The 8,831-nt window shown below is 41.5% G+C and overlaps 1 long non-coding RNA gene across 1 annotated transcript; it reads right to left on the bottom strand.

Annotated features, from left to right (window-relative positions):
• Positions 1–4,136: 4,136 nt before the first annotated feature.
• LOC128779287 (uncharacterized) lies at positions 4,137–8,145 on the bottom strand. The gene is made up of 3 exons (XR_008425187.2): positions 8,039–8,145; positions 5,700–5,784; positions 4,137–4,948 (listed from the first exon to the last, which is right to left on the bottom strand). It is a non-coding gene; the product is annotated as an uncharacterized lncRNA (long non-coding RNA).
• Between the last annotated feature and the right edge of the window lie 686 nt (positions 8,146–8,831).

Raw genomic sequence — 8,831 nt, forward strand, 5'->3', positions numbered from 1 at the left:
TTTGCCTTTAAATCTAACAAGATCAGAGAACCAGTTCCAGAAACCTGAGAAGCAATTCAGAAAACTCCTCCTCAAGATTCTGCTTCACTAGATCTTCTCTCAGTACCACAGATAGGGGCAGAGAGAGATTTATTGTAAGGAATTGTCCTATGCAACTGTGGAAGCTGACAAGTCGGAAATCTGCATGGCATTCCGGAAATTTAGGCAGGATGAATTTCTTCTTCAGTTGATGTTGCAGTCTTGAGTCTGAATTCTACAGGGCACGAGGCTGGAAACTCAGGTAGGTGTTCCATGCTGCAGTCTTGAGGAGAATCCCCTCTTCTACTAGAGACCTAAGTCTTTGCTTTTAAGGCCTTCAACTGATTAGATGCAGCCCACTAAGGAGAGTGAAATGTAATCTACCTTAGTTAAAAATCTACTGATTCAATCACAGCTAAAAAATACCTTTACAGCAACACCTTGACTGGGGTTTGGCCAAACAATCGTCCACCATCGTCTAGTAAGTTGACACATAAAAGTAAGTGCCACTTGTACACAAATGTTCTTAGCAGCTTTAGTCATAATAGTTCCAACCTGGAAACAACTCAAAGTGTGTCATCAGCAGGTTAATGAATAAACAAATTGTGGTATATCCATACAATAAAATATTGCTTAGTAATAACAAGGACAAAATATAATACAAGCAACATAGATGAATTTCAAAATCATTATGCTGAGTGAAAAGCCAAACCAAAAAAAGAATGCATGCTATACGACTTCATTTACACAAAATTCTAGAAAATTCAAACTAATCTGTGGTGACAGAAAAAAAAACACAACCAATTAGAACAATGCTTGCCAGGGAAAAGAGGGGGAGGAAGGAATAAATTACAAAGGGGCAAGACAAAAGTTTCTCTGTGGGGGAAAGGTGATGGAAATGGCAGTTATTTTGATTGCGGTGATGATTTCGTGGTGTACAGACGTGTGCTAATTCATTGTAGTAGGCAGCCTCTAAGACCTCTAACAATCATAGCCTCCTGGCATGCCCTTATAGAATCACTTTTAGTGAACAAATATGGGAGACATGATAAGTCGTCCCTTCCAAGATCAGTCTACAAAAGCGACTATGGCTTCAAGCTGAGCGCGCGCTGCCTCTCTGTCTCGCTCTCAAACTTTGCTCTGGGGAAACCAAACTGTCACAGAGAGGTTCACATGGCAAAGCATGGGTATCTGCAGCCAACGGCACACATGAGTGAACTTGGAAGTGGCTCTCTGAGGCCTGCCAACAGTCACGTGAGTGAGTTTCAAAGTGGAACCACCTTCTGTTGCACATTGAGATGCCTGTAACTCTGTCCAACGCTTTGATTTCAGCCTGGTGAGAGGCCATGAGCCAGAGTACTCAGCTAAGCCACTTCCAGCTTTCTGATCCCCAAAACTTTTGGCATGAGAAATGTTCGTTGTTTTAAATCACTGAGTTTTGGGGGGTAATTTGTTATGAAGCAATAGATAACTCATACACTTATCAGATTGTACCATTTAAATATGTATGCAGTTTATTGCCTATCAATTAAGTCTCAATAAGCTGAAAAGAACAAAAAGAAAATAAAAAAGAATGGGGAGAGAGGGAAAAAAGAGAGAGGAAAGAGGGAAATGAGAGAGATGAAGGGAATGAGAGATAAATAGAGAGAGGAAGGCATGCAGGGAGGGAGGGAGAGAGAAGAAGGAAGGAAGGAAGGGAGGGAGGAAGAAGGAAGGGAGAAAGGAAGGAAGGAAGGGAGGGAGGAAGGAAGGGAGGGAGGGGGGGAGGGAGGGGGGAGTGGGGAGCGGGGAGGGGGGAGGAAGGGAGGGAGGGAGGGAGGAAGGAAGGAAGGAAGGAGGAAGGAAGGAAGGGAGGAAGGAAGGGAGGAAGGGAGGGAGGGGGGAGGGGGGAGGGGGGAGGGAGGGAGGGAGGGAGGGAGGGGCTTTGAGGCTAGTTGTAGGAACAATCATTTTTGATGATAAAGTCCCCAGGACCATGGCAAGAATAAGGCTAGAAAGGAAGCATATGATGTGGATGTTAATGTTCTGGATAAATGCCATTGTCCAGTTTATTGGAAAGTAGACGTTTATCTAGTTGGAATACTCGAGTCTTAAAAAGGAGTAGTTTGGAACAAGAGTCAAGTGTAATGGCCTAGGAATAGCACAAGGCAACTGAGAAATTGCTTACCCCCACTTCCTAACTTATAACATATTGGAAGTATGGACACAAGAACCCTCTATTAAAGGGGGCTTCATGAGGTCACCAGAGTTAGACATGACTTACAACAAGGACCTAGATAAGAGTGTTGTGCAAATCACTGAAGATGCCAAGGAGCATGGATTCCAGCAGATACAGAGGAAGTTTTTTCTTGGGAGAATAGCAGTAGAAAAATGCACTTAGGGGAAGAGTTGCACAGCAATATTTGAATATAATTAAAGGGAGGACTGATACGTAGAGAGACTTGAATTTGGAATAGAGATAAGAAGTGAGAGGATGAAATATCCTAATAGCACATAGGCAAAAACCATTACAATTAAAGGTAAAGTGCAGGATTTAAAATTAGGAATGAAGAGAGACACATTTTCCTCTAAAACAAGAATAGACTGTATATACAAAATGGACTTCTTTACAAAAACATCTGAATCGAGGGAAAGGAACTGAAGACAAGTGGAAATTCAGAAGCTGGAAAGTGGGTAACTTAATCTTCTATATGAGTTTCATGTCTATTCCATAATACAGTAGACCCTTTTGATTGCCCACTCAACACCTGTTCTCCCTCCTTCCTTGCAAACAGAACAGCAATTTTATTCAGGTATCTAACCCTCAGGGAAGGTAATCTTATCCCCAAAACATAGGTAAATCCTGGTTAGTCCAAATCAACTTGGGTTATCCAGTCATTTTGTGAATAGCTGGCTTAGGAATAGGCAGGGAACCCAATCTTGGGCAATGAGACAGGCATGAATGGAATCTCATGAGGGGAAGGAAACCTGAGAAAGGTTTTCTCATCTTAAACTATGACACAAGAAAGTAACATAACCTCTTCTTCTGTTCTACCTTGTTCAGTCAGGATGCAATGTCCAGAACAAGGACATCTTATGACCTTGAGAGGAGCTAACCTAAGGACCCAACTAACTGGGGACAGCAGAATGGAAAACTAGGGAACACGTGGATTCTTGATGAGACTATTGAACTAATGAATTAACCAAACCTGGAAACAGCTACTTCCCAACATTTTATTATTGAGTTTATCTTTTAATTTTCTGATAAAGAAAATTATCTGAATTAATTTTCAAGGAATACTAATGGCATGGTATGTTAAAGTCTGTGGAATGAAAAAGAGGTTCACCACAAGCTACCACAACAAAATACCACAGACTCTGTGTTTTTAAAAACAGAAATTTACTTTCACGCAGTTGTAGAGGCTGTAAATCCAAGATTAAGCTGTTGGCAGGGTTGCTTTCTTTTAAGACCTCTCTCCTTGGCTTGTAGATGGCCGTCTTCCTCCAGCATCTCCACATGTTCATTCTTCTGAACATGCACATCTGTGTCCACTTTTCTCTTCTTACAAGGACACCAGTTGTATTGGATGAGCACCCACCCACATGACCACCTTTTACCATAACTGCCTTTTTAAGGGCCCTGTTTCCAAATACAGTCACATTCTCAGATACTAGGGGGTTAGGACTTCAACGTACACATTTTGAGGGGGCCCAATTCAGCTTATAACACTGAGGCACACAGTGGTTAAGTAGCTTGCCCAGCTTCACACACTAGGTCATACGGATTGGCTCCAAAGTCCACACTCAACCTTAGTGCTATAACTCCTTTCTCCCTGTTATAGCACTTACCGTACTAAAAAGGATTTATATTTTACATGTTTTCTTTCATAATAGCCCATGCACAATACTTAACACTTAGTGCACCGTGGATATTTATTGAGTTGAATTCTCTGCATAGTTAAAACCATGAAACAAAAGAAAGCCTCTCATAAAAGAACAAAGACAACCACTACTGAACCCATACATAGATATTTCTGACCAGAAAAGTTCTAGCAGAAAATAAAAAAGGAAAGGAAAAGAAAGGATAAGGGAAGAGGAAACCATAGGTGGGGACGGGAGGGAAGGGGAAGGTAAGAAGAGAAGGGAAGGGAAGGGAAGGGAGGGAAAGTGATATTTCAAAGCAAGTAACTTTAATAAATACACATTTTTTTCAGTTTTTAGCCATAGCTGCTTAGGCTCTGAGATTTTTTTGGATTCTGCCTTTAATTCATTTTGGAATATTACAAAAGCTATCTTTTTTCTCAGTGCCCCTCTTTATGTTGTACACCAAATAGGGGCTCAAATGCTGATCCATCACTAAATACTTAGAGATCCTTGCTATAAAAACATTATCTAACCACAAAGGCAAATTTGGTTGACACACTTGTAGGTTACCAAAGAAACATTCAAAACATTTAAAGCTGTAAATGTGCTATGTGGGAATGGAACACTGTGCTTGTGAAAAACTTCTCAGTCAGTAAGTAATTCTAGAGAAGCTAAGGATTCTTCCGTTTCCATGTGAAATAGTGTCCGTTAGTCTTCAATCCTAAATAAAAACTCAAAATTTCCTTACTATCTTAACAGCACTATTTACAGATTAGTTACTTCTTTTGAGGATCTAAAACTTTGACCTTTCTCTTCATGGTTCTACATAGTTGGCCTGAATATTTAACACATCAGTATGAGAAGAAATATCAATTCACTCATCAAATACCAGGATATATTGGGAGCATTCAGTAACTGCTGTATTACCATAACTACGGGGGTGGGGGGTAGGTTCCTTAGAGAGAGTGGTAATGGTCTGACCTGGTTGAGGCAGGTGTTTCCCAGAGGATTCGAGAAGCTCGTGGAGGTGTGGAAGGTAGTTTTTTCCAGCTGCCTAACATCTAAAAAGGTGGTTTGTTTTCTCTTCCTAGAGGAATTAAAGAAGAGATCATCTGTCATCCTGGAAAGTCAAACTAACTGCTTATTAACCTTGCTTTTTATCTGTCTAAAAGATTTTCACGCTTTTTTGTGTGTTCACCCCCGTGCTCACTGGTGAACATTTTTTCTGTTTCAAGTCCCACTTCCTGACGAGCTCACGGAGACCCACTAATTTACACACCATTCTCTTGCTCACCTTCCATCTGCGGTTCTGACCTCCCCCCTGAGCTCTAGATTTGTATGCACACTACTTGAATCTCTTCCCGTGTACTTAACGAGCATCTCAAGCTGGATACCCTCAAAGGAGAGCACTCACTTCCTTCCTAGCGGAGGTCCTCTTCAGTCCCAGCATCACAGCACCAGCTGTCAACCAGTGGCTCAGCCAAAAACTTCATGAAGAATATTTGGTTCTCTCTTTGTGCTCACCTCCACATCCAGTCTACTAGCAAGTTTTATAAACTATGTTCTAAAATGTGTCCCAAATCTCTCCGGTTCCCATCACCTTCTACTGTTGCTCACGCTCCCCCAGCTCCACCTATGACGCATCCTCCACAGAGCAGCTAGGGTACTTTTTTAAAGAAGAAATCAGATCTTGTCTTATTACTACTCTTCTTTTCAATTAATAATAAAATCTAAAATCCTTATTCTGACCTCTACAGCAAGCATTTAAGTCACCAACCACCACTCCCTATTTCCTGCTCACTTCCTCTAGTTCCCAGCTCTGCAAATCATTGACCCACCATGGTCTGCAGGAGATGCAGCTACCGTCTTCACAATCCTCCATGTCCGTCATCTCCTCGTTCACTTCTTCATACAGTTTGAAATCTATGGTCAATAATTATAATCAGTCTTTTGCACATATACTTTCAAATCCCTTCTTCCTTTCTTACTACTTTATATTGATTTGGCAAACTTCTACTCTTAGTTACATTCATCTTAACTGTATACCATGCCTACATCCACACAAATGAATGGGGCCAGAGAAAAGCAAATGCCCGAGCTGATGGCGCCTCTGGCCTGAAGGAGCCGAGACCATCAGAGCTACCTGACAACACTTGCATGTTCCTCTGGCCCACCCCCTTTCTCACTCCTCCAATCTCTCAGATAAGAACCAAGCTTCTTGTTTCTCTGGGAAAATAGAAGCAATCAAAAAGAGAATCTTCACAAGCTTCCACTGTTATATATGCACGCCCAGCTACCTGATCTATGCCCATATGCTCTGCCTTCTCCTGTAGCCATGGATAAGCTGCTCATTACCCAGCAAAGCCCAAACACTCCATCTGTGCATTGGATTCCATGGCCCCTCATCCGCCTGAAAGCTCTGCTTCAGGGCTCTTCCGTTTCTTTCCAGCACCATTGAATTTCCCTTCTATATTCTTTAACTACATGGGATTTCTTTCTTTTTTTCAATGAATTCTTCCAACCTGGAAAAATTGGAATTCAAAACTGTATCTACAATGTGTTCAAGATATAATTATTAGAGATAAGATTTGAAAAGGATGAAAACAATGGATGATAGATTATCTATTCATTAATTTATGTTTGTTGTCTTTAACTATACAGGGTTGGCAAAAGGTAGTTTATAGTTTTGTATGGAAAGTAATACATTAATTAATAAATTATAAAAAACTAAACTGTGTTTCGTGTACTCACAACTGTAAACCTGCTTTTGCCATACCTCGTATAATGAAATAAACTCTTTGTTACATAAAAAAATTTTTCTTCCGCACTGGATCTTCCAATAACACATAAATGTGCTACTATTTCTCCCATCTTAAGAAATGTGTACTGATTTTATATGCCCCCCTAGTTACTGCTCTGTTTCTCTCCTCCCTTTTACAACAAAATGTCTCACTAGAGTATTTTTGTCTTCAATATTCATCTTTTTGTTCTTGGAGCCCACTCCAACCATCCTTTTTCAACTACTGAGTAAGAAAAACTGTCTCCTTCACTCTCACACTACTACACTTCTTCACAACACTTATTCTGGTCACCAAACGTCTGAGGTTTTCCCTCCACCAAATAAATAATACTCTGATGCCAGCTGCATGTCCTATGCTTTAGCTCAATTCTGACACTACCTACTAGAGATAGCATCAGATTCCAAGGTTCAAGACGCAGTCCCACCAGAGTGCCCCCTCCCTTCTGATGCTAATTGCAAGTCCAAGTCCTATACTTCTGATGACCAGCTATAAATTGGGGTTCCCATAACCTCCTCCTTGGCTTTGACTCTTTGCTAGAACAGCTCACAAAACTCAAGGAAACACTTACGTTTCCCAGCTATTAAAGGATAAAATGAACAGCCAGGTGAAGACACTCGGGGCGAGGTCTGGAACAGTCCCAAGTGCAGAAGTTTCTGTCCCACGTGGAGTTGGGATGCACCAGCCTCCTGACACATGGATGATTTCACCAACCCAGAAGCTGTCTGAACCAGTGCCATACAGAAGCCCACTCAGAGTGAGCTCATTAGAACAGAGCTCCTATCACCCAAGAAATCCCAAGGGATTTACAGCTCTGTGTCAGGAACTGGGGTCAAAGCCCAAATATTAGAACAAAAGAGGCTCCTAGTATTCTTTTTTCAAATATGTTTGTTGATTTGAGAGAGAGACCAAGGGGGAAGGGGAGAATATGGGAGTGGGGAGAGAGAGAGAGAGAGAAGAAAGAGAGAGAAACATCAATCGGTCACCTCCTGTACACGTCCGGACCAAGAATCGAACCCACAAAGTTTTTTTGACATACAGTGAATTCTCCAACCAACTGAGCCACTCAGCCAGGGTGGTGCTCCTGGTATTCTCATCACTTGGGAAATTACAAGGATTTTAGGAGTTCTGTGCCAGGAATCAGGCAGAAACCAATACATATTTTTTCCATTATTTTTACAGCTATCATTTCCACAAAATTCTTCTCTAGTTCACAGATTAGCTCCAAGTTGTTAAGACTCAATGCTCAATTCCCAGCTATTTTTTCTTTGACTTTCAGCAGTATTTGAGACAGTTCTCTACTCTCTACTCCATCCCCCACATTAACATTTTACTCACCAGATGTCTGGCAAACTACACGCACCTGCCTTTCCTCTTACCTCACTGGCCATTTTTTCTCTGTCTCCATTACTGGTCCCTCCGCTTCCCCGTAATGTATTGATATTGATGTACTTTGGGGTTGAGTCCTCAGACCATTTCTCTTCTCTTTCTACACTTGTTCTTGGATGATCTCATCCAGGTTTATGGGTTTATATATCATCTATATGCTGATAATTCCCAGATTTATGACCCTAGCCTGGACTTCTCCCCTGAACTTCAGATTCACATACCCAAACACCTATTCAATAACTTCACTTAGATGCCTAAGAGGCATTTCATACTTCACATGTCCAGACCTGAGCTCTTGATCTTCCCTCTCAAACATTGTCCTCCTAAAGTCTTCCCCATTTCAGCGCATGTCAACTCCATTCTTCCAGGGGCCTCAGCTGAAGTCTTTCATTCTCTGATACCACGCATGCAACCTGTCAGCAAGCTGTACTGCTACCATCTGAGGGTGAACTCCCAGGCTTCCTGTTTTGCTACAAACTACTATCATCTCTCTTATGGATTACTGCAATAACCTAACAGATCTTCTTGCCCTTCCTTATCTTTGCCTCTTTACCATCTTTTCTCAGTGCAGCATCCCCCTGTTAAAAAATAATAATAATAATAAGTGATCCCATCAATACCCTATAATAGCAAACATTTCAGTGACAGGAAAACCAAAATCCTTAGCACGGCCTGCAAGGCCTCTGATGATCTGGTCCCCTCGACTGCTCTGGTCTCATATCCTACTATGTCCAAAATCTGCCTTGTTCACGCCATCCTGACACATGGGTCTCTTTATTGCTC

The sequence above is a fragment of the Desmodus rotundus genome, chromosome 9, assembly GCF_022682495.2.
Source record: "Desmodus rotundus isolate HL8 chromosome 9, HLdesRot8A.1, whole genome shotgun sequence".
Taxonomy (NCBI): Eukaryota; Metazoa; Chordata; class Mammalia; order Chiroptera; family Phyllostomidae; genus Desmodus; species Desmodus rotundus.